This window comes from Suncus etruscus, chromosome 3, assembly GCF_024139225.1.
Source record: "Suncus etruscus isolate mSunEtr1 chromosome 3, mSunEtr1.pri.cur, whole genome shotgun sequence".
NCBI lineage: Eukaryota > Metazoa > Chordata > Mammalia > Eulipotyphla > Soricidae > Suncus > Suncus etruscus.
Genome location: NC_064850.1, coordinates 33877261 through 33904295, shown reverse-complemented (window position 1 = coordinate 33904295; position 27035 = coordinate 33877261). Strand labels below are relative to the sequence as shown.

The window sequence follows — 27035 nt, the reverse complement described above, 5'->3', positions numbered from 1 at the left end:
GTACTATCTCTGGCTCTCCCCTCTAACTTTAAAGAATTCTTCTGCAGCATTTCTTCTGCCTCTCATCATCTATCAGTGCTAAGATTACTTGGAGACCGTACTTGCGACATCTGAAGGCCACGTGGATAGTGTGACTATAAAGTAATTAAACCAGTTTTCAACCAAGGGATCAAATGAATCCATCAAGTGAGTTCTTCATTCCTCCTGCCAACTAATTCCCCAGAAGGTCACCCATATCTTCCAGGTAGACAGCATCTTCCTCTTACAAGTTACACAGAAGAAAAAATGCATAAGCCATTTTGGGACTAGAGGGATAGCACAGCAGGGAGGGCATTTGTCTTACTAGCCGCTGACCAGGGTTCGATCTGCTGCATCCCATATGGTTCCCATGAACATATCAGAAGTGATTTCTGAGAGCAGAGTCAGGAGTAATGTGGTCCCCACACAAAACAAAACAAAACAAAAATCATGAAACATTTGAAATATTATACTTTGTTTTTTTCCCCAGCTAAATGTCACTTGTCCTCATCTCACTGGGATTTAGGTGGGATGGGAAATCAGAGAAATTATATTTTGTTTTGTTTGGTTGGTTTGGGGACCATTCTCAGTGGTGCTTACCCCTGGCTCTGTTCTCAGGGACCTCAGTGGTGCTTACCCCTGGCTCTGTTCTCAGGGACCTCATGATATGTCTTAGGGAACTGTAGGTGATGCTGAGAACTCAACCATGGTCAGCCATGTGCAAGGCAAGTGCCCTACCTACTGTCCTATCTCTCTGGCCATTATATTTCATTTCAGTAGAATTGAGTAAGACATGAGCTGCCATGGACAGAACCAGCTGTTGACTTTCTCAGACATGCAATGAGGACTGAGAAATATTGCCCAGGTTGTCCCCAAGTCTAAATCTCATTTAGAGGCTGAAGATTGCCTGAGACACCTACAGTACCCAGGATGTCTGAGGATACTGATGCATACAAAAAACCGAGTTCCACTGGGCTCGGCGAGCCAGGTGGAGTCCATTTTCAGGCTTCAAGCAAAGCTTTGAGCAAGGTATAGTGTTGGTGGAGCATAGCCCTGTGGGGAGTCTTCTGCTGTCTGCCAAGGTGTCTCCAGGTCACAGGACAGAAATCTGACCCTCCCGCTCTCACTGGCTCGCTTTCCAGTGCAGTGAGACTGAAATATCTTCAGTTGGCCTCTAATTTCCACGTAGAAACCACAGCACAAATGCAGGTGAGCAACGATGCTCTGGGTGCCTGCCCGGATCCCTCCTTTATTCTCAGCCTGGACCTGAGGTGGTGATAGCAGCAGGGCTGGCCTTGGAATTGCTGGAGACTAAAGCGCATGCATCAGTTCCTTTGGACCGGGCCTTGTGATTTTGGACAAGTTTGACCCCTTCAGGACGCCACGTTCTCCTTCAGCAACAGAGGATTATGTCTGTTCTCTCCCAGGGGTGTGGCAAAGATCATAAGACAAATGTAGTTGCACTTTGAAGATGGACCAGTGTTACACATCCTCTCTACTCCTTTGCATGGACAGGAGTCCACCGAAATTGGTACCTTTGACTTTGAACTAAAACTAAAAATCTTCCATCGCATTTATTTAGCTCTAAGTGGGAAGGAGGAGGGCAGGCATAATTTTCAAAGGGACTTTTTCTGCTTCTAAAAATAGAAGTCAGAAAAACATATATTTGATTCCCCCCCCCTATACTCCCCCCTTTTTTTTTTGGTGTCAAACCACAGTGTCATGGTTCTGAGCAGTTCTGCAGAATTTCTGTGACCTTCAAACGTGGTGATCTCGGAGACTGGAAGAAAACTCCCTGCCTGGGAGTCTTTCAAACAGGCTTTCCTAGCAAGGCACAGTTATTTTGAATTACGGGCTCATAGAATTGGCCTCCTAAAATGAACACTTGCTGGTAGTTCTCAGTCAATGCATGTGCTGAGAGGTTCTGAAAGTTCTTCTGGGGACAAGGAGGGAAATCTGTTACAGGAGTCCATACGACACCCTTTCTGCGACGAAAAAAATTTACATTTTTCTTAATTGTGCATAAGCTTTCTATATCCAGGATCATCATTTACTTTGCGTTTACGGAATTTTGTGAATTTTTTACATTTGTTTTTTTTTTTTAATTTGTAATTAAGTTTCCTCTATGAGGCACACCATATGCCACCATTAATTCTTTCTCGTTGAGTCTTTAGGAGATACATGAGTGCATATTTTGATGCAATTTTTAAAGTCTTTTGAAAATCAAATGACTATGGGTTTAAGCCATATGGGCCTTTGTTATTTAAAATAGCGTATGATAAAGTAAGAAAGAAAAAAAAAAGCAAAATGCACAAGAAACCTGTTAGAGGAAAAGGATCATTGAGAAAGCGCTTAAAACATGGTTTGGAACACAATTTTCACACCCTTCTTGCCCCCCCCCCTTTATTATCTATTTACTTATTTTGCATTGTAATTCTGAAATCTCTCTTTAGGCGTGGCGTCCTACCTCTGCCGTGAATGTACATTCTCACAAGGGCAAACTCTAGGTGGAGACCAGCTCGTCCGTCCCCCCCACTTTTGCACGCTCGGGGGGTGCTGCAGATAACTACTAGGGTCCGCACTCCACGAGTTCAGTCCCCAGCTAACGTTTTCCTTCTGAACGTCTTCTGCCCGGATTTGACATTCAGCTCTAGTTCCACGACACTCTCAGAAGCCCGTCGGGTTCGGAAAAGAGCCGACGGTTTTGGGTTTTTTGTTTTGGTTTTTCCCTCCTGATTTTCCAGGGGAGAGTCACCGAGCCCGCCAAGCTGCCTGCCCTACGAGCGGGCTGCAGCCCCGGGCCTCGAGCGGGCGGGCGGGCCGGCGGGCGGGAGCGCAGCGCGCACTAGGACCCAGCAGGGCTCCGGGCCCGGGTGGGAGCCAGCGCCGCCGACCCCGGGGCTGGAGCCGGGGTTCCGGCCGCGATCGGGCTCGCAGCTCGGGCCGGGAGACGGCGCGACCCGGCGGCGGGGCCAGCCGTGAGTCCAGCGCCGCCGCCGCAGCCCCCCAATGCGGCCGCGAGAAGCAGCAGGGGGGCAGGCGATCGAAGGTAACGACCATGGGGCTCCTTTCCTGCCTCCTGATCTTCTTGCTCTGGTTCAGCATGGTCACGAGAAGTCCTCCCGGTTGTAAGCGGCTCTGCAATTTTGGGGGGATCCCTTTGCCTTTTTTTTTCTTTTAAATTTTTGGGGAGGTGTCCTCTCTCTCCCTCCATTGATTTATTTGCACCTGGTTTCCGATTGATTTATAGTTCTGCAGCCCCCAAAAAATGGAAAACGAGACAGGGATGGCAACTTGCATATGTCCCTTTTTAGTTTGGTCTCAAAAGTAAGTTTATTTTTTTACCAAAAATAAAAAGTTTTTCTTTTAGGAATGTGTGGCTCTTCCATTGAAAAAGAAATCTAAAATAGTGGGCAAGTTGGATGCATTTTTTTTTTAAAGATGAGCAAATAAGGGATGTTATCCTCTTAATTAACTTCCCAGGGCTCTCTCTACTCTCTTCTCTCTCTCTCTCTCTCTCTCTTGGGTTTCCCGGCATTACTTTTTTATTTTCAAGGCACTAAGGAGTTAAATGTGGAGTTTGGCTCGGGGAAGAGTTTACAGCATTTGCTGTCTGTCGCAACTGTTTTTGCTATCAATTATAAACCGAGTGTCAGATCTGTGGGCAGTTGAAAAACCTCTTTTCCAGTACTGGAACTGGTTCTCCTGATCTGACATAGACTACATGAGAGTTTCCTCCGAGGGCTGTGAGAATGATTCTCTTTTTTTTTGGGGGGGGGGGAGGAAAAAAACATTGTTTTCAGGCGAAAAACCATGATGACCGGCTGGAGAAGCTGGTAGAGACAATTTTTCATGCTTTGTTCGACTTCCCCCGATGACATTTTGGAGAAGGGGGAAAAAAAGCCAAGACAGTGTCTCTCTCGGCAGCTTTTTAATTGTGGGATTAGGCGTTTATTTTATTTATTAGTGGCAATCGGTCGGGCTCGGGGAGCCCTCTGTCACAGGATGTGTTTAAGGTGACACATTTGCTAATAGTTGGGACACATGATTGCAGATGCGAATTGTGGCTTAGCAGAAAGGGCTACTGACTTGGCTGGTCTGCTGGAAGCTGGCCTGGCAGGTCGGCTTGGCTCTTTGAGGGAAAAGGGAGTCGTTTTCCTTAGCGAAGGAAGACGTTCTGTTCTCTTCCTTTTGTTCCCTGGTTTTCATTGATCGCCAGCTCTGCCTAGGAGAGGAGAGAGCTGCTCGCCGAGCTTGGAACACTGCACTGATGACCGGAACCCCACTTTAACTCTCACCCTGATTGGCCAGTTGTCTGGAGACTAACAAAACAGTTAGTTGCCCGCACCTTATTTTCAAAGCATGCTAGCAATTCAGTTTTGCCTTCTGCAGCACAGAGGACTGCAAGCTTTGAGTTTCAGCGCCGGTTATCCGGATCGCATATAAACACCTTGAGGTTTAATTTGGGTTGTTGTTTCTGCCCTGGAAAGTAGGCCATTTTGGTGACAAATTTCTTCGCAGCTCTCAGCCACTGAGCTGCCATGTGGAGACAACATCACTTTGCAATACAGTCTCAACGATTTCTCCTAGTCAATTGCAAAGTTGTTCAACTTAGAGAGAGGGGGAAAAAATAAGAATTCTTTTTCCTCCTTAGCCATTTTGGGATGTAAATATTTAAATAGCATCCTCAGCAAATGGTGATCTCTACTTTGATCATGGACTGAATGTCTGGTACATTAGCATGTAGATCAGGCACTAAATTTGAGTCGGCAACAGGAAAAGAAAAGAAAAAAAAAAAAAGGCAGCTCCAAGCAAACAATCAGAATCTGCTCCCACACAGTTACAAGAAATTGTGGCTTCTGGTTGGAGAAGGCTTTTCACATCGGAGAAAAAGGGCACGCTTCACCTTAGGAGAAGAGGAATGCGTAAATATTGTGGAATGTTTTCTCTCTAACAAGGCCTATGGATAGCTTCATTTGAGCCTTACAGCACCTCAATTAAAGACACACGGTCCCCGAAGTTGTTGAGCGTATAAACACTTTTCTGATTGGCTTAAAAATTTAGACACAGGAAGTGGATGGTATCTAATAACCCTAGAGTGGAGACATGGTTGCCATGGAAACGGAGAAGAGTAACCCCCCCACACCACACACACACATATACTCCCATACCCACCACTGAAAGAAAGAAGAAAGAGAAAGAAAGTCAGAAAGAAAAAAAAAACAAAACGAAATCAAGCTGCTTGTCATCGCAGATGCTGTGAGAACATGTTGGCTTCTGTAAGCTTGCCCACAGCATCTGTTGAAACCTGAGACCCTGCCTGTCAAATCAAGGTCATTTTACAACAACAACCCAAATTGCAGTCTCCTGGATTTCCTAACTGTATTTTTGATTGAAAAATAGGTGAAGAGCAAACCTGAAGGCGAGGAGAAGGAGGAGGAAGAGCACTCTGCTTGCTTAGCAGTTTGCTACCACTGAGTTGTGCAAAGAAGCGTGCAGAAGAACCTAAGTCGAGCTGTTAATTGTGGAAGCTAACGGATGTATCTGTCTCCTGTTAGAACCAAACTTTGCATAGAGGCGAGCTTGTAAAGTCTGGAATGTTCCCTATAGATGAATAGGGTCACTTGGGGACGGCCTAGTGAAGAGTTCTGTTTACTGGAGGGTTCAAAGTTGAACTGGAATATTGAAGGCCGAGAGAGTGGAATTTTAGGAGCCCACTCAAAAAGGCCACATGGACAGGAAGAAATACAGACTAGAATGTTGGGCAAGGAGAGAGGGTAGGGTGTCTGTAGCTGAACAGGAAAAACTTTAAAAACTGCAATGACTATTATTTGACTTTGATTTTTTGGGGGAGGTAAAGAAGAATGCTTTCAATTTTAGAATAATTGAGAGGTTCCCCCCAAATTGAGCTTGTCAGTGTTTTCAATATTTTCTGCATAATTTTAGTGAGAAGTCGTTCAAGAGGACAGAAGTTTGGAGATCTGACTCCATTTTGCTTTGCTAAGTGAAAAGTGACCTAGGAGGCCTTCTAAATTTTGATTTGGGGGATTAGCATTGAAGTTTATCACTCAACCAGTACAGTCCTTCTGTTTTTCTCATCTTGTCACTGGCAGTCTTTAATTTTAACTTCTTGATTTCATTTAGAAATATCTCCCTTCCAATCATGATGATTTATAGCATAGACTTCCTTTATCTTAATTGAAAATGGTCAGTTTTAACTTCTGTTTAATTAACACTTTGATCTTTGTCTTTAAAAGCAGCAAATTCCCCTTATTTTCATCAGTTAATTGCTTGGGGGTCCAGATTGAGGTGGAAAAATTTGAACTGTTTTTGAATGTTTATTTACTATCTTGCATCTATGTTATAAGTGATACAGATGAATGATATAGCATCATTTGTGTGTGTGTGTGTGTGTGTGTGTGTGTGTGAGATTTGATTTGATGCCTGTTTCATGATCCAAGTTGTCAGATATTTAACTGATTGGAATTTGGTGAAAAGGGTTCATTTTAGTGGTTTAACAGTTCTCTTTTTAGCAAAGGATTTCCTGTAGGGAGCTTTCTTATCTACAAGTATGTTCATTGGCAGGAAACATGTCAGTTGCTTGTTTTTACAAAGTGAAGGAAATGAATGGGATTTGTTGGTTTCTAGAATCTGCCTTCATTCTCCTTTGTCAAATAGTTTGCTCAGAACACTTCATTTCTAAAGGGACTTTTGAGGAGTACAATTAGAAAACTCCAAAGCTTGGCATTTCTGTTTATTTATTTTTGACTCTGGAAATGGAAAAAATTGATCATTATACAACTGTGTACAACTTATTTTACCAATACAAATGAGCAAGATGTTGAATCAAATTTCAGTTCATTTTCAGTTGTCAGATACACACACAGTCACGGAAGCTGGCATTTTTGTTTGACTATTCCAAATTTCTAATAATTAGTTTAGAATGCCAGCCAAATGTCAGTCTTGATTTTGAATTTGCATGCAGAAAAATAAGGGGGGGGGAATCAGCTTCACTCTTCATTTTGTTTATAAATGGGGGAAAGCCCATAAAAGATTCTTAAGTAATGGCCTACTTTGTCAATGGCAAATATTGGGGTAAGAAAGCAATTGGAAATTGGAGGGAGCTGGAAGTTGCAAAGGGGGGGTTGTTAAAAAGCAGTTTAGAGTTCATGCGGAATAAAAACCCAGATCTTAACCTCCAGAAGATTTATAGTTTAAACCTTTGGATTCTTTTTTGAGTTGTGAAAAGAAATATATTTGATTGTTTCAACTCAAGTCTGTTTAAAATCCTAGACAAGGGAAGGAAAAAAAAAGGTGGAGTTTCTTCAAAGAAAAATCAATATATAACTTACCTTAGAAGGGAACAGCCCAAGGGGGTTGGGGGGTGGGGTTGTGTGCCTGAGGGAGAGAAAATCATTTGTTGCCATGTTTTTGCACATTTTGGAAGACATCATTTTTGTTTTTATATTTAGCACCAAGTGGAATCTTATGCAAGGCCTTAATATCTGAGTAGAATAAAGACAAACTCAAAACCTTCTTCCCCTGGGCTGTGCCTGGGGCACACCCTAGAACCCTAGTCCCTTGGAGAATGCAGTTTGAAAACCACTGCTTTCAAAGTGCCTAAAATATGCTCAAAGGAAGGCCCGAGGGAATGGCTTGCAGAGTCCTGGCACAGAGCAGCCAGAGTGAACTTTTGTGGTGACAGTTACAGAGAGCTTGTTATGCTGTGGATTCTTCCAAGATTACAGATTTGTGGCAGCAACTTCCAACCAGCTGCTAGTATGGAGATGACCCTGGAGGGAAATACAAAGGGTAGTATTTATTTCTAGGGGGCTGGCTACCTACAAACTAGGGCTCCCTCGGCTTGTAAGTCCTGGAGACCTGGCAGAAGGTGTCTGAGATTAGTTAGTTGTCATTGTGCCGGAATGCTTGGATCTCTTCAATTACCACCTCAGGATGGGATCTCTCACCGTTATTCTATTTGTCAGTGAAAATTATTTCCTATTAAGTGTCATTCAAGAAATGAAAGTTTGCCAAGCTATATAATCTACTTGGCAGACTCAGTCATGTTTTGAGTGTTGAATGAGATGATAACACAGATGATGGTTGAATGTCATCAAAGATAGTCACGTTATCTGCTCTCCTATGAGATTTACTGAGATGGCAGTTTGGGCTCTGGGCTCAGGACTCTGTTTTCATCCCAGAAGAAGCAAATGTTTATATTTCCAGGGGTGACAGGCAGAGAAATCTTCAGCCCCACTCTTGTCTCCACCACTTGATTCACCGCTTTGGCAGAAAGGAGACACTACAGAGACTCTGGGCCATCTGCTGGCCATTTACTAATCTGGCCACTGCTGGCCTCTGTCTTGTTTTGGGGCCTTCTGTAATTGGGGAGTTTTCAGGAAGAAGGAAAGACACCTCTCTATAGATTTCTCTTTTCCCACAGGGCTGGTCCTGAGTCTGTTTCCTATGTGGGGTGAGAGGTGATGTTATACCAATCAGTGTTTTGGAAACCACTGATCATCTAGCAATTGGTGCTGAAACCTTTTTGTTTGTTCAGTTTGGGGACAGACCTGGCAGCGCTCAGGGCTATTGGCTCTGTGCTCAGGAGTGACCCTTGGCTGTACTCAGGGGATTGGTCATGGCACTGGGATTTGAACCAGAATTGCAGCTTTAGAAGCTGCAAGCGAGGCAAATATCATACCTCCTGCACTACTATCTTTCTGACCCACTTTTTTTTTCCTAAGAAAATATTTCCTCTATGAAGCTGAAATGAGTAAATGCATACAATAGTTGCCCGTGGTGGTGGATTAAAATGATTATGGTTAACTTATTGAATTGTGTTGAATAAAGCTTTTTCATATTTAGGCTGTTTAAGACTCTCTCCTTCCTGGCTTGGAGAGATAACTCAAAGGGTTGAGCTTCATGCTTTGCACACAGGAGGCTCAGGTTTGATCTGGGGTCACTGCCTGGTTCCTTGAGCACTACCAGGAGCAACTGATACCCTGAGCCCAGAACTAGCATCAGGAGTAGTGACCTCTACCTCCATTCTTCTTACCACCTGTATTTCTAAGAATTAGTGTATATGACCATAGGAAAGCCATCGAAGATCCTAAGGTGCTCTCCTGATAATAAATGGGCTGTTCTTCTTGAGTGCCCTTCTAAATTCTCATGCTTTTGAAGACAGAAACTCAGGGATGCTTAGGACCTTGCTGAAGTTACTGTGCAGAACTCCAACTATTGCACAGAGTGTCTGTGTCCTTTTCTTAAGATCCAGAGAGTAACAAGTTCTGTTGGTGGGGGTAGAGGGACAATTCATTATAAACACAAGGTTTGGGGCTGGAGAGATAGCATGGAGGTAAGGCGTTTGCCTTTCATGCAGGAGGTTATCGGTTCGAATCCCGGCGTCCCATATGGTCCCCTGTGCCTGCCAGGAGCAATTTCTGAGCCTGGAGCCAGGAATAACCCCTGAGCACTGCCGGGTGTGACCCAAAAACCATAATAAATAAATAAATAAATAAATAAATAAACACAAGGTTAAATTTAAAGTAACCTCAGATCCTTCACACTCTGAAATTTTATGTTAGGCAGAAAACATTGTTGCAGCCTTATGATAAACGCCAATAACCATCTATAAAGGAAGTCTTTTGGGTTGTCAAGATAGCACAGGGGTGAAGGCACTTGCCTTGCAGGAGGCTGACCCCTGTTTGCTCCCAGGTACCGCATGGCTCCTTAGCACTGCTAGAAGTGACACCCTCCTCCCAACAAAGCAAAGAACTGGAAGAAGTACCAAGGGTGGTCCCACATACTTCTAGCCTCTCTCCCCCCAATAAAGTTCTTACTTCTATGTGAAATAGAAATAGAAACATAGTCTCTTGGAAAATAAGTAACTTGCTCTGGGTAAGTTTGGCAATATTATGTAAAACAAAAAAAGCCACATCATGTTGATCTTTTATTAACCCATTGCTGACCCAACATTATTTTAGCAATTCTTGTTTATTTGGTTTCTTTTATCTTTTGTCTTTTGGACCACACTTGGTGGTGTTCAAGGACTAATCCACCCCTGGGGGTGCCAGGGGAACAGGATCTTCAGCATACGAAGCATGTGACTCCAGCTCATTCAGCTGTCTCCCTGGCCCTTTTAGAGTTATGTTTATAATAACTTAGTATTAATATAATACTGCCAGTAATATTAATGATAATATGCATCAAACTCCCAATTTATAGTTCAGATAACTGAGATAACTATTTCTGGACATTTATACTATTTAGTAGCCAATTTGTCTCACCCTCCTGCCCCTGACCACAAATTTCAGGCATTGTGCTACCCCACACAGGTGTCTCTTCACTGGTCTTCCTCTGTCACATCCTGGCTTGCTGACACCCCTTCCATGCTTGCAGTGAAGTTTCCTCCTGGGAAAGATGGGAAGAAAGTGTGGGGAATATTTGTGACTGGGGCATGAAGTAAGATTTTGCTTCGCATACATCAATGTTTATGCTGAGAGAGACTTGTTAGTCCATGAACACCTTCCTGATTTCATCTTCGGTTTTTGAATTTCCCTGCATCCCTGAGCACCATTTTTCTGGTAAAGATCCTTCTCCACCACATTTATGTGAGACTCTTTAATTGCCCAAATATAATATTCAGTCATTCTGTTGCTGGAATTCACAAAAACACAGATGATCTTGCTAACATTCACTTGGGTCATGTGTATAAAGGGCCCAACAAGCTCAGGTGCAAATACAATGGCATCTCCTTTATTTCTTCTTGAATGAAAGACAACTAGCTCAGGCTGTCAGATTAGCAGGCAGTCTGGCAGTGCCGTGGGGCTGCCCCTACATCGTACAAACACATATGGGCTTGCCGTAGATCTGGTGGAGCAGGCAATCTTCATCTGAGCCACAAGTTCTGTGCCTGCACTAGCATAGGGAAAGGGTACAGGTGAATGCTTCCCATGGGTCTCCCATCCTGCCTACTGACCTGTGGCCGGTAGCCTCAAGAAAGAAATGTGTTGATCCAGGTGGAGAAATGGCTGTCTGGCTCTCTCCCAATCCCTTGAAGATTTTGGTTAAAGGATCAGAACTTGATGGGCTGAATTCCTATTTCAAGGAATCCTTTTAGGTCCATTTGCAGTATGAAAGCATTTTGAGGGCTCGATCAAGGGAAGTACCCAAGATGTTGAAGCACCACTTAAGGAGAGAAAGCATCCACTCTTTTAAGGGGGCGGGTATGAAGTGATGGAGCTTCTATAGTATCCCTGTAACTGGGACCTCAGGGTGAAGAACTCATTACTTACAGACTGTGTTGGTAATTCTGAGGAGAAACCGGTAACGATGGAGCAAACCAAAGTGATCTTTGGGAAGGAACTTCAGCCTTTCAAAGCCACTCCTGCCCCCTCAGCTCTGTCCACAGACTTGGGATGGTGAAAGAGATTGGTCATTGCTAATGGTCCTCTAAATTTCTAACTTGAGTCATGATCCAAGGGCAATAGCTTCTTCTAAACACAGGGACATAGGGTAGGTGCAGTATGTAAGAATTTAGGCCTCTGTTTTCCACATACATTTGTTGTTTTTTTTGTTTTTTTGTTGTTTTTTTTTTGTCTCTACCATCATCTTTCTTCAAAAGGAGAGCTTGGTCTCTCCTTACTTGGCAACCCTCAATTCTAATTTATGCCTAGGGCTCTTTGCTGCTTCCTTTGAAATTCACCTCAGTTTCAGCTCCTTATTTTTTATTTGTTGGGCCTAATTGCCAGGAGCCTGGTGGGGGTGAGGTGGGGGTTTCTTTAAATTCTCTGTCCCTCCAGGCTTTTTTCTCTTCTCTCTTTGCTCAAGACTTCTGTCCTTCAAAAGCTCTAGAAAGGGCTTTGGAGCTTCCTGTTTTCAACCCTTGCCCCCTGCTTCCAGAGCTGTGTGACCTTGACCTAGGCTATTGTACTCTGGACATGAGACAGTGATTTGGAGGTTCTGTATACTTATTCTGGAGTCCTGGGGAAACTCAGAGTACAAAGCCTGGCTAGTAGTTCCCCCAGAAATGATTGTAGCTTTAACTTTCAGTGTCTTCAGTATCATGGTTTCTTGTTATATGATTGTTCTTAGATCCTTAATCTCTTAGAACCTAGAGAGGATCCCTATTGCTCTCGTTTCTAAGTCTACCCTTCTCTGCCTGACTTCCAGTTCTTTCTACAATGTGGCCCATGACTACTCAGGGCATCCCTGAGATCTCATCATGGTTTAATTTTTTGTTTGTTTGTTTTTGGGTTACACCTGATGGCGCTCAGGTGTTACTCCTGGTTCTGTGCTCAGAAATCGCCCCTGGTAAGCATGGGGGACCATATGGGTTGCTGGGATTCGAACCACTGTTCATCCTGGATCGGCTGCATGCAAGGCAAACGCCCTCCCCCTGTGCAATCTCCTCGGCCTCTCATCATGATTTATTAGCCCTTCCAGCACCATGGCCTTGGATTCTGTTGCCCCACAACCACCTTTTATGTCCTCCTCTTAAATGCTCCAGAAACACCAGTTCTATTCACTCTGCTTCTCCCATGGGCACTATGTCCTATAGTACAGACTAGATGTATCTACTGCATGTATGTAAATGCATGAGATACATATATATGTGTGTGTTCCCATCAACACCTATCACTGTTGCTAGTTACAGACTTAATTGTTAAGTAAACTTTATTTATTTATTTATTTTTTGGTTTTTGGGTCACACTCGGTAGTGCTCAGGGGTTACTCCTGGCTCTATGCTCAGAAATCACTCCTGGCAGGCTCGGGGGACCATATGGGATGCCGGGATTCGAACCACTGCCCTTCTGCATGCAAAGCAAATGCCCTACCTCCTTGCTATTTCTCTGGCCTCTGTTAAGTAAACTTTTAATTGAATTATACATACAAAAGGAGCATAGGTTTAAAGTTTGATGCGTTTTATTGGGGGACAGGTGGAGTGTTGGCCACATCCATTTATGCTGAGGGCTTTGTTCTGGGATCACTCCTAGTAGAGCCTGGGGGACTCTATGTGGTGCTGAGATTCTTTGAAGACAATATGCAAGATAAGCATCTTAACCTGTACTGTTACTCTGGTTCCAACTTAATGAACTCAACAAAGCACACGCCTATAAAACTAGCACTGAGATCAATAAGCAGAAGGGTCTTTGCACTCCAGAGACCCTCACCAGTGTCTGAGCCATGTTCCTCTGCAAGTCACCACTCTCCTAACTTTGAAGATTGTTATCAAGTTTTGCATATGCGTCAGTTGATAGAAAAGTAACCATAGACTGCAGTACTGCTAGTGTCTGCTATGTTTTCCTTAGCATTCTGTTTCTGAGAACTCAGGGAGGACTAATGCCACAGGTAGCAATCATTTGTTCATTTTTATTGTTAAACAGCATTGCTTCCCCATGCCTGCTTTTTGCTATTAGAAATAGTGTAGAAATGAGCATTGAGATTTTTTTGTATTTTGTATTTGGTTTTTTTGTTTGTGAACATATGCTGAGCTTATAGCCAGGGATTTATTATTGAGTCAAGGTTATTTTATGTGCAAGAATGAAGTTCATTTTGCATGTTGATCTTGTATTCTGTGTATCAAAGTTTTATATTAATTCTCTTCTATACCAAGAATCATGCTAGTCTCTTTCTCTGGTTCTTGTTTGCTTTTTTCTTTATTTTGGAAGCCACATCTAATTACTTTCGGGGCTTACTCTTGGCTCTATTTTCATGGTGGGTTATAACTCTCAGGGTGGTGTAACACCTGGTAGAGTTTGGGGTCCATAAGGAATGCTGGGGTTCAAACTTGGGTTAGCTGTGTATAAGGCAAGAGCACTATCTGCTGTATAATCACTCTGGCCCCTTTTTCTGATTCTTTATGTCTGGTAAAGCTTTCACTTTCTCTCATATACTGAGTAGAGAAGCAGTCATACGAGGTCCTAGGTTTAATTCACAGTTATCTAAGCAGGGTTGTTGCTGTCCAGACCTCATGCACAATGTCATCAAGGCCATTTTTAAAAGCTCCTGGTCAAGTATAGGAAGTTCCTTCTGGTTACTAGTTTTCTACAAGTGATAGTTTTGTTTTTTGGGGGCCACACTTGGTGGCACGCAGAAATCACTCCTGGCAGGGTTCGGGGACCAGGGATTGAACCTGGGCTGGCCATGTGCAAGTCAAACATCCTATCCACTGTGCTATGGCTCCGGCCTCTCTACAAGTGACTTTTAAAATCAAATAGATGTCAAATTATATAAAATTATTTTTCTGCTTTTATTGAGCTATTTATACCATTTTCTCCTTTAGTATGGTAGATTGCATCATTGATTGATTTTTCTAATATTAACTGAACCATTTCTTTCTGTAGTAAATCAGCTTAGTGTGTTAGTAATTTTAAAAATACATGGCGAAACTTGCTCTGACAGTAATTCTCAGGATTTTACATCTATATTAATGACTGAAAGGCAACAAATTTCTTAATTGAACTCAGGGCCTCTGACAGACAAGGCTTGGGCCACATCTGTGACCTTGCAAATCTTCTGATTTTGTTGTCTGGAATAATTTGTGTGAGATTAGAATTATATGTTCCTTAAAGTAAAGATGGTACCTGTTTATCAGCAGCTGATGTCTCGATGGAAGAGTTGTAGCTACAAATTCAGTTTCTTTTATCATACGATTATTCTGGGTCTTTCTTTTTTTGTGAACCTATTTATTCCTAGAAATTTTTCTCTTTCAGGGCTGAGGCGGTAGTGCAGTGGTAGGGTGCTTGCCTTGCATGCGGCTGACTCAGGACAGACCTCAGTTCGATCCCCAGCGTCCCATATGGTCACCTGAGACAGGAGCGATTTCTAAGCACATAGCCAGCAGTAACCCCTGACATCACCAGGTGTAGCCCAAAAACAAAAAAAAAAAAATTTTTTTTTTCTTTTATTCTGGCTGGAAGGTATCTAGGCTAAGGATGTACCTCAGAGTTGGAAAACACACCTTGCAAATGTGAAGCCCTGGGTTTGATCCTCTGAACTACACAAAAAAATTGAGGGTCCTGTTGATTAGTTATATTAATAATAGTTATTTTAGCCCCTGTGCTAGATGAGTTCTGGAGTCCTAATATTGCCCACAGTTTGTTTGATTTCTTCTGATAAGTAGCACCTCACTTTAAAACAATTTTGGGGGAGCACAGTGGGTAGAACATTTACCTTGCTCATGCTGACCTGGGTTTGATCCCCAGCATCCCATATGGTCTCCCCGAGCCTACGAAGAGTTCTTTCTGAACATAGACCCAGGAGTAACCTCTGAGTGCCATTGGGTGTGGCCCCCAAACAACCAGACATTCTTATTTTATTATAATATGGTTTATAAAGTTCTTAAGTAGTCATTCTAGGCAGTAGATGTTCCAGCACCAATCCCACCACTTGTGGGAACTTCCCTTCGCCAGTGTCCCCAGTTTCCCACTCATCATCCTAGCGTGCCTTCTTACAGGCACAAATTTTACTTCAGATTGTTACATATTTGTTACAACACAAAGGCAAATGGAATGATCAAAACTTAGATCAACAAGGGCCAATTTGAAATAATTGTTATGTCTCTCCATGGTGTTACTAAAGTCAGTGGCTAAGGATTTACTGAACTGTGGTTGGCACTAGTTAAGCCTTCTGTGTTAGTTACTGTTTAGGTTCACTGAGCTTCGTAGATTTGTGTCTCACTTTTATTGCCGTTGTTAGTATTTTCCAGAAATCTTTTTTGGGAGGCTAGGGGCACATCCAGCAGTGCTCAGGGCTTACTTCTGGCTTTGCATTTAGGAATCACTCCGAGTGATACTCAGGGATGCTAGATATGGTACTCTCGGAAGCTAGATAAAAGGATGCTAGTGTTCAGGAGTCATTCCTGGTGGTACTCAGGATATGTCATGGTAGAACCAAACCCAGATCTGGTGCATGCGTGGCAAATATCCCATCTACTGTACTATTATTGCCTTGCCAGAAATCTAATACTTTCTTACCTTTTCTCAGTATTTAGTGCCTCTTCTTTATTTGTTTGATTTTTTTTTGGGGGGGGGGGGTGGGCCACACCCGGTGACACTCAGAGGTTACTGCTGGCTATGAGCTCAGAAATAGCTCCTGGCTTGGGAGCCCATATGGGATGCCAGGAATCAAACCACTGTCTGTCCTGGATCGGCTGAGTGCAAGGCATATGTCCTGCCCCTGTGCTATCGCTCTGGCCCTTGTTGTTATATTTCTAACTTCTTAAGGTGGCAGTTTTGCTCAGTAACTATTCATTTCTTTTTGTTGTTGTTGTTGTTGTTGTTTTGGGTTTGTGTAGTGTTTAGTTGGTGTTCCTGGTGCTTTGCTCAGGAACCACATCCAGTGATTGGAGCTTGCAGTGCTGAGGAACAAATCTGGATTCCTGTATTTAGAGCATGAGCTTGCACCAGTTCTTTGATACATCTTGGTCTTAGTTTTGAAATGTTCTTTTCTAATATGAAAATATAAGCTGTAGCTACTAGAGAGATAGTCCAGTGGGTAAAGTAGTTACTCTGCATAGGGCCACCCCAAATTTGATCCCTGAAACTACATCTGTTTACCTGAACACTGCCAAGAGTGACCCTTAAGTACAGAGCCAGAACTAAGACCTGAGCACAGTGGAGTGTGGCAAAAAACAGGTGTGTATATATGTATATATGCTTACATGTATATACATACACTATAAGTTATCTAAGCACTGAGTTAGATTCATTTCAGAAATTCTGCCCACAAGTTTCAATATATGTCATTACTATAAATTATATGTATTAAACATATTATTGTTTATTTCTCACCTCTAAATGTATTAGGACTTTTTCTTAGTCCTGTGATTTATTTAATTTCTGTTTCGATTTTCAAATTTATGGCACTTTTCAATTTACCTCTACATTATTGATTTGTAAGAATTGCAGTTTTTTGTCATAGAATAGAGTCTGATGTTGCCAATCTTTTAATATTAAGTCAAGTTTGTTGGTTTAAATCTTCTCTGTCTTTATTGATTCTTTGCCTGATCTATTTTTTTTACTGAGAGAAGTATATTAAAATCTCCCACTAAGATAGTGGATTATCAGTTTTCTTGACATATTTTAAAGTTGCATGATTTCGCATTTCTACATTGAGAGTTCTTTTTTTGGGAAGAATTGGCTCATTTACAATGATAAAATAGCACATTTGGGAGCACCTGGCTTTTGGTCTCAGGGTGTGTGTGGGTGATGTACAGGTGACAGCATTAATCTACTAAGATATTAGCAGCTTTTTATTAGTGTTGTTAGATTTTGTTTTTTCAACTTTTGTTATATATAATATGGATTGGGATATTAGTTTTAAGTTTTTTTGTTTGTTTTTGTTTTTGCCCCCAAACAGTGCTCAGGGGCCTCTTAGTGATATTGGTCCTGCTGTGTGGGCCTGATGGTTCGGTGTTTTGGTCCAGTGATATATTGCTGCTCATACCCACTGGTTCTGGGGATCCCAATTAGTGTTAGGTGGGAAGAGACACCAGACCCCGATAATCAGTGATGTTCAGACTCTGCAGTTCCAGGAATAGAACGTGGAGCTTAGCTCATCTAAGTCATGGTCTTCTCTATGAGTTCTCACCCTCCCCTTATATGTCATTATTATTATTATTATTATTATTATTATTATTATTATTATTATTATTATTATTATTATTATTATTGGGAGTGTGGTGTGACACACCCATCAGTGCTTAGGGGATACTCCTGATTTTGTGGTCAGGAGTTGCCCCGGAAGTAATTGTGAGACCTTGGAGTGCTGCAGATTGAACTTGAGTTGGTTTCATGCAAGACAAACAGAGCATCCTTAGATTTTCTCTCCAACCCTGGATATTATTTTTGGGAGGTCTTCCCCTTTTTCCCTTCTTTATGTTATTGCAATTCCAGGATTCACACACGGCTGCAGTGTTCATATGCTTGGCTGCTGTGTTTTCACACACTGGGAGTGGTACACTGGAGATAACACACTTTGTCACAATACCAGGGATCAAAAACAGCAGATCTTCTGGTTCACTTGGAGGCAGTGTAAGGGGCCAACCATGTCAGTAATTCTCTAGAAATTTTAGTTTGTATGCATATCAAAATATAAAGCAAATTGATGTCTTTCTTTTCCCAAACTTGAAATACAAGAATTATAGACCATTGACTTTAGTCACTATCCCTATCCATCCTCATCAAATTAAACCTATATTTGCCAATAATTTAAGTTTTATTTTAGTTTTTGTTTTTTTTTTTGATTTTTGGGTCACACCCTGTAGCACTCATCAGGGGTTACTCCTGGCTCTATGCTCAGAAATCACTCCTGGCAGGCTCGGGGTACCATATGGGATGCTGGGATTTAAACCACCGTCCTACTGCATGCAAGGCAAACACCTTACCTCCATGCTATCTCTCCAGCCCCTATTTTAGTTTTTTTTTTTTTTAAAAAAAAGAATATATTAGATATTAAAATAAGAGCAGTCATGTTTACTAGTATTTTACTAGTATACTTAATAGTATTACTATATATTTACTAATCTTTACTTTTAATTTCTCCACATCTAGGCCTCTTCTCAGATTTTATTTAATGAGGACAAATATAGTGCGCAAAATATCAATTATTGTTGGAATATCTGGTTTTCCCCATTTTCTTAATAAAAAGTTTTGCTGGGTATAAAATACTATGTTTTCCAGGTAGAAAAGTTTAGATACTTTCTTTTAATACATTAAAGACATTCCATTATTATTTGCCTTCCATTTTCTGGAAATCAAGACCTCTAGCAGTCTGAAGTCTTCTAGTACAGTGTTAAGGTGTGAAATTCTTTTTTATGAGGGGGAGGATTCTACGGGTTGTACCCAAGGCCTCATACAAATGAGACTTGCCTTTTACTATCTTGTTATATCCCTAACTGTATGTTTTTTATTCCTACTATTTTTCTTCCTTTTATTTAGTCATGGTTGCAGTGTCTGGGACTTACACAGTACAGCTCATGCACACTCACATGCAGTAGCTGCTGAAGATTAGTCTTGATTGTATTTCTTGTTTACACTTGGTTGCAATGCTCTTGGATGGGCAATTTGTGATCATATCTTTAGCCTGGTATCTCCTATCATATTTTGTACCTTGGTGGGACTTGGCTTTATCAGTTTTATCTACCAAATTTAGGTACCAAATTTATCTAATACATCCCTGTCCCCATGTCCTCCAAACTACAAATACAAATGCTCAAGTGCTCTTAAAGGTTTCAAATGTCTTCAAGGTAAAAACTGATGTCAGTGTTATGTTTTAGTATGTCTTGTTTTGTCAGCTCATTAATGCATTTCAAACTGTTTTCAAAAGGTTTAAGTTGTTCATCATTTTTGATCATTTTCATAGGATTAGACAAGTATATTTTCTGACATAATGCCAGGAAAGGAACATCTCTTTTATTTCTCTGTGTATTTTTCTTAGATTATCCTAATATTTCATAAAATGTCTGAATGACTTTGGACAACTTGGGTGAAGATCACATATGCAGAAGGCAACAGAGAAAAAGTCATTAATTTTAGAATGACAACTCCTTCCAGGCATAATCAAGTGTATTTTATATCTTAACTTGTATAAGTTCATATGATAGCTCTGCTTCATTAAGCCCAACATAGTCAGGAATTGTAAGCAATAGTTGATTTCTTTTGTTTTTGGTATTTGTTTAATGTCTTTTTGGAGGACTACACCTGTCTGTGCTCAGGACTTATTCCTGGCTTTGTGCTCAGGGATCACTCTTGGCAAGACTTGGGGACCATATGCAGTGCTGGAGATCAAACCTGGGTCAGTCAGGTGCCAGGCAAAGTCCCTACTCACTCTACTCTTGCTCTGGTCCAGCAATAGTTTATTTCTGACATATCTTACATGAATGGGAGCCCTGATTAGGAGATGACTCATTCAAGTGATTGTTTAGGGAAAAGCAGGCATTTTTTTTTTCTCATTCTGCTATCCTGTCTTTTCCCCCACTGACTCCTGAAGTTACTGCTCTTGATTGAAAATAGAATACAGACTCATAAAGAACAGGTTTTTACTAGCTAGTCATGTCTGGCACATTGGCCAGTAGGTGATATTGATAACATTGTCACATTAAGCTACAGGAAGATATCCCTGAGAAGGTAATCTCATCATATGCCTAAAATGAAGCAAAAACAAGTTCCATGAATAGTCAGTCACCCAGCCTCTGCCATGTATTTCCTTTCTGAAACTATCAGCTCAAACCAATTGCTTTCTTCTCTATTGTTATTTCACTTACAATCACTGTAATTAAAATTTGGATATAATCATCTAATATATTGTTGGTACAGACTTAAATCCCAAACTATATCACAGCTTCTACAAAGGTATGGATTTGTGCTAGACATTGTTTTTGTTTCTATTTCCGGATTTCTTTTTGGTAGTGCTAGGAATCAAACCCAGGCCCCACAGGCTTGTACAGTAACACTGAACTGTATCTCCAGTTCTTTTGATTTAAAATTACACCCTGACCCTCACTTCACAATACACTGTGTTCTAAAATAATTAACCCCTGCTGGCAAGGAGCATCTTTATTTTATTTATTTATTTATTTTTTTGGTTTTTGGGCCATACCCGGCGGTGCTCAGGGGTTACTCCTGGCTGTCTGCTCAGAAATAGCTCCTGGCAGGCACGGGGGACCATATGGGACACTGGGATTCAAACCAACCACCTTTGGTGCTGGATCGGCTGCTTGCAAGACAAACGCCGCTGTGCTATCTCTCCGGGCCCGGAGCATCTTTATTTGAACGAGGTACCCACTAACATGATTAGGGAGTGTTCTGTTGGGATCTGTTGTAATATTTGGGTTTGGTTGGGTATTTTTCTTTTTGGTTTCTCTTCTGATGGCTTGACATTTAGCCAAAAAAAAAATTTTTTTTTGGAAGATAAGGTGAAACATTTGAAGCTGTAGAAAGGTAGGAGAGATAAGCAGTACAGATAAGACCCCACCCAGAGGGTTAGATGAGAGGGGTGTAGACTCCACTTTGAGTAGAGAAAGATTTCTACTGTTAACTTGTGAGCAATTGGGTAATGGACTCTGGGTTATTTGATGCAAGGGAAATGGGCTTGGTGCTATCTCCAACCTTCAGATGAGACCCTGCATTTTTCTCCCCACTGGTTTTAAATCTTGCTTAAAGAGAATGACCTTTCCTTAGGCCAATGTTTGGCAAATCAACTCACAGAGGAGCTTAGCTTCTGAATATTCCCCAGAGCCTAGATAATATCAGCTGAACTTGACCCTGGGTTTTTGTTCTCAGTATCACTCTATACTGGTGTTTTAATTCATTGCTTGGTTACTAGGTTCCATGTTTTCAATGCTTTTTTTTTTTTTTAATTTCTGTTGCTATTGGTCTCAGTTAATGAGTATGACATATGAATCTGAGTTCAACTGTTGCGATTGAATTTTGTTTTCATTGAGTAGACTTCCTTTTTCTTCTGCACTTTGCTGTGGGTGGGAAAACACACCGATAATCTTAGTAATTCTAATCTATTATCCACCTGTTAAGATGCAAACACAACGCATGTGGCAACTTACTTTACAGGTGATAAAGCGCCTGTTTTGGAAAAATGCTGAACTGTTTATATCCAAAACATTGTTTTGGATCAAGCCATCGAAGTTATGCAGATTGAGAATAGGAAGTGATATCCTGAATATCATTATCAAAATTCCAGGAAGAGTCAGGCTACAAAATACAAGAAGTGGAGTCTATAATTAGGCCTTGGTCATGCGTTATTTAGTAGAGCATATCCTTGGGCTGAGCCCTGGCGTTTGGTCAGAGAGAAGCTCAGCCAGCCCAGAGGAATTTGCTTTAGAAGATGACACAGGTGGTAAATCCAGCACCCTCCCAAGCCAAGACAGACCAAGCATTTCATGGAACATGGCTTAGAATTTCTGGCAGATAAGAGCAGGACATAGTAATTTTTTTTATTTTTATTTTTTGGTTTTTGGGTCACACCCAGCAGTGCTCAGGGGGCTCTATGCTCAGAAATCGCTCCTGGCAGGCTCGGGGGACCATATGGGATGCCGGGATTCGAACCACCGTCCTTCTGCATGCAAGGAAAATGCCCTACCTCCATGTTATCTCTTCAACCCAGGACATAGCATTTCTAATAAAAGAGAAATGAAGAAGAGGCAGTACAGTGGTTTTCTTGGAAATTATGTCCACCTTTTGGTCAACACTAGGGCCTCTTATCTCTTAAAACACTTAGTGTTCTAAAACACTTAGTTTTGGATCAAGCCATCGAAGTTATGCAGATTGAGAATAGGAAGTGATATCCTGAATATCATTATCAAAATTCCAGGAAGAGTAAAACACTTAGTGTTACAAGCTGCTGTCCTGGGTTCAGTCTCTGACATCTTACATCTGGGGTCCTCAAACTGTGGCCTATTGCCACATGTAGCCTGCTGAGGACATTTATTTGGCCCATTAGGTGTTTTTGCCACCACTGCCTGTCCTGCTTAGCAGTCCATTTGTCCCAGGCCCACAGTGTGCATGGGGTTACTTCTGACTTTGTGCTCAGAAGTCGCTCTTGACAGGCTTGGGGGAACCATATGGGGTACCGGAAATTGAACCGGGTCCATCCAGGGTTGGCCGCATGCAAGACAAATGCCCTACTGCTGTGCTATTGCTCTAGTCCCTATAGTTTTTTTTAAACTATAGTCTGGTCCTCCAACAGTCTGAGGGACAGTGAACTGGCCCCCTATTTAAAAAGTTGAGGATGCCTGCCTTATATAATCCGCTGAGCCCAAGAGTGATCCTTGAGCACCTAGAGCCAAGAGTTAGCTCTGAGTACTGCTGGTATGGGCTACTTCCATACCCCTAAATAACAATTCTGCGTTATTTAAAAAAGCTCCCCCAAAATGATTTTTGTTTTGGAAGCACCAAGTCTTAGTCAAGGACATCAATGAGCTATAGAGCCCAGGAGCTAGCAGGAAGGGAGGATCAGTTTTCTCCTCATCCCTTGCACTCTGTGTCACTATGCTTCAAGGGATTCTCTTCCCACATTGAGTTAAGTTTTATTCCTATCTTAATACCAAAAAGTCTGTCATTAAAATACAAAAGTCAAGACCTTTTCTCTCTTTTTCTTTTAGATAGCATTGGTTTATAACACTATTAGATACTTGGTATACAACACTATAATTTGTTATCTCTGTACACTTCAGGGTGGTTACCACCACAAAGCTAGTCTCCCAAATAAGTGATTGACCCCCAAACCCTTTTCATCCCCTTTCTTTCACCTTGGGTCTGTATTTATGAAATTTTTTTGAAGTATGGGAGTTGTGAGTAAAATCATATATTTCTCTTTTATTATCTGGCTTCCATTTAGAAGGCTGTTTTTTGTTTATTTGTTTGTTTGTTTTGCTTTGATGATGGTTTCCTTTGTGGTACAGCAATGTTTTGCTTTGATATATGCCCATTTAGTTTTGTTTTTATTTCTCATGATGTTAAGGTTAATTCTACAAAATCCAATGTTGCCTATATTTTCTTCTGATTTTTTTCTTCCGTAATTCCAAGACACTCAAATTTGATATAACCAGTGTTATTTTTAAATGTATATAAGCAAAGTGCTTGATATATTATTACTACTGTGTGACCATGTTTGATTTTTTTTATGAGAGATTTGGTTAATGCCTACTTCCCAACATCATCATGAGTGATTTCTCATTTTATTTTCAAAAGTATTCTGGTTTATGTAAAAAAACTATGCACCCTTAATTATAATGATAGTCAATGTGTCTGTCAATAGTAGAGAAAAGCTTCTGAAATTAAAACTAGAAACATGAATTTGGGAGTATTAGAAGACTGTAAGACAGATAGGAATTACTGAACCATGATTTCAGGATGAGGCTCCCAGGAAAACCAAAATGGTGAACACAGAGTTTAGATCTTTTCTTGAGACTATAGTCAAATCCCAGAGTCATGGCTCAAAAACTATGAGACACATAGAACTTTCAACAAACCAAAAAAGTTGGAACATGGCAGTTGTTGCCAATAAGCAATACCCAGAAAACAACTTAAATTTTACTTTTATTTGGAACTCTTAGTCAAGATGAACCAGAAATAGAAAACCACTCATAGGAATACAGCCAAAAATCAAATAGTTTTAGGTTAGTGGTCTTGGATTAAAAACATGTTAAAAATAAATGGAAAAAATACACTATAGAGAGAACTGCTCATGTTATCACTAAAATTTTTCATATTATGTTGGTCACTCAATAAAAGAAAATTCACTATACATGAGAAGACAACTCAAGAAAAAACAGGCAAACAAGAAATACCTGTAGAAACTGAAATAGTGGTGGCCTGAGTGATACACCCTACAGCAGTAGGGTGTTTGCCTTGGATACCGCCAACCTGCAGCTGACCCAGTTCCATCCCGGCACACCATATGGTCTCCTTAGTCTGCCAGGAATGATTTCTGAGCACAGAGCCAGGAGTAACCCCTGAGTGCCGCTTAGTATGACCCAACCCCTCCTAAAGAGGAATTAAAATAGTAGATTAATCAGATATGGTTTTTATAGTAGGAGTCAGAGAGATAGTACATGGGATAAGGCACTTGCTTTGCACATGGCTAACCCAGATGTGACCTCTGGTACCACAAAGGTCCCCCAAATCCGAGCAGTAGTGTCTCTGAGCACAGAGCTAGGATTAAACCCTGAACACCTCTAGGTGTGTGAAAAAACCCCAAAGTTAAACTATTACTAATATATTTTAAAAAAAGATAAAATTTTAAAGAGCAAGGGCTGAAGTGATAGCACAAGTGGGTAGGGCGTTTGCCTTGCATGTGGTCAATCAAGGTTCAATCCCTGGCATCCCACATGATTCCCAGAGCCTGCCAGAAGTGATTAGAACCTAGAATAACCCCTGAGCACTGCTGGGTGTGACCTCAAAACTAAAAAAAAAAAAAAAAGAAAGAAAGAAAAAAGAAAAGAAAGGATGAATCGAAAAAAGAAAAAAGATCTGTAAAGAACAAAAGAAATCTGAAAGTTGTAAATTAGAATCTAAGGGGCCGGGGTGGTGGTGCTAGAGGTAAGGCATCTGTCTTGCAAGCGCTAGGCTAGGATAGACCATGGTTTGATTTCCCCACCTCCCCTACCCCCTACCCAACGTCTCATATGGTCTCCCAAGCCAGGAGCAATTTCTGAGTGCATAGCCAGGCGTAACCCCTGAGCATCAACAGATGTGGCCCAAAGAACAACAACAAAAAAAAAAAAAACAAAAAACAAAACAAAACAAAACAAAAATAAGAATCTAAAAATGAAAAATAGTTAATGAAGTTAAAACTAAAAATTTCTTGGACTGGAGCAGTGGTGCAAGCAGTAAGGCATCTATCTGCCTTGCCCGTGTTAGCCTAGGACAGACTGCAGTTTGATCCCCTGGCATCCCATATGGTCCCCCAAGCCAGGAGTGATTTCTGAGCGCATAGCTAGGAGTAACCCCTGAGCATCACTGGGTGTGGCCCAAAAGCCAAAACAAAAAAAAAAAACACTAAAATTTTCGAGATGTGGTATAAATGCTCTAATACTAGATTGTTATGGTTATGTTGATAAAACTATACTGAAAGCCATTAATACATTAATATACACTTTTAATTGGTGTTTTGGGAGGCACACCCAACTGTGCTCAAGGCTCTACTGGGATGCAGTGGGTTCCAGGGATCAAACTCAGTTAAGCTACATGCAAGGCAACTGTCCTACTCATTATATTATATTTCTGGGCCCTAAAATATAGTGATAAATAAAGTATGACTTTTTTTGTTTGTTTAAAAAGGGTTGTACTAATGGGGCCCAGTTTTAGCACAACAGTAGGGCATTTGCCTTTCACCTGGCCAACATGGGATGGACCCGGGTTTGATTCCTGGCATCCCACATGGTTCCCTGAGCCTGCCTGAAGGGATTTTTGATCACAGGGCCAGGAGTAACCCTTGAGCACCACTGGGTGTGGCCCAAAAATCAAAATAATTAAATGAAAAGTAAAAAAAAAGGGGGGGATTGTACTCAATGGAATAGATGCAGTAGAAAAGAGAGATAGTGATCTAGAAGTTAGGGCAGAAGAGTATATCTAAGATATAGTGTGGAGCTATAAGATTATGGAAAGAAAAGTGATTTTTTTTTTGTTTTATTTTGGTTTTTGGGCAACACCCAGTGACATTCAGAGGTTACTCCTGGCTATGCTCTCAGAAATCGCTTCTGGCTTTGGGAACCATATGGGACACTGGGGATTGAACCTATCGCTCCAGCCCAAGAAAATTGATTTTAAAGATATGAAATGTGGTGGTAAGGTCTGATAGATAGGTATGGAAATAAAGAATGGGACAGAAGAATTAGTAATAGAAATTTACAAAACTAAGAAATGTTATGAAGCCATAGAATCAAGAAACCCTGAGATCCATACCAAGCAGATCAACAGAAAGAAGCTTCACTTGGAACAACGTAGTGGGTTTCTGAAAATAAAAAAAAGAGAAAAGCTGAAAAACAGTCAGGATTGGAAGGAGCATAAGTAAGATTAACAACAGCTATTAAGTTGAAGCAAAAAAGAACTCTGCAAAAAGAGGAGTACCTTTAAATAGTTGTAATAAAATAGTTCTAAAGAATGCATTTTACATTTACCTAAAAGATTCCTCATAAATGAAGAAAAAACCAAAAGTATTACAGAGTTATTATATATTGGTCTCTGCTAGGGAAATATTTAAGGATATCTTTGAGCAAAGGAAATTATTCTAAGTCAAAGCTCAGAAATGTTGGAAGTGTAATGTAAAAAAAAAGTCTATTATTAATAAATTGGCTGAAAATCATAATGCATAATTTTAGAGTTGAACAATACGATATTGTAGGTAAATCCTCATACCCCATTTCCCTTGGAAACAGGTCTGGAAACAAGGTTGCTGTAGGAAATAATTCAAACCAAGCAGGAGAGATGAAATGGGTCCAGGGACTTCTCTACCACAAGAAGCAGAGATCTGCTGGAGCCACAGTCTTTATTGGG

At 41.2% G+C, this 27035-nt stretch overlaps 1 protein-coding gene across 1 annotated transcript in view; it reads left to right on the top strand.

Moving 5' to 3' along the window:
* The first annotated feature begins 2978 nt into the window (after nucleotides 1–2978).
* Nucleotides 2979–27035, top strand: part of FOXN3 (forkhead box N3) — a 422773-nt gene continuing 398716 nt past the window's right edge. Inside the window, exon 1 of the mRNA XM_049769838.1 lies at nucleotides 2979–3067. The gene's annotated coding sequence lies outside the window, so the exon portion shown is untranslated. The remainder of the gene's footprint in view (nucleotides 3068–27035) is intronic.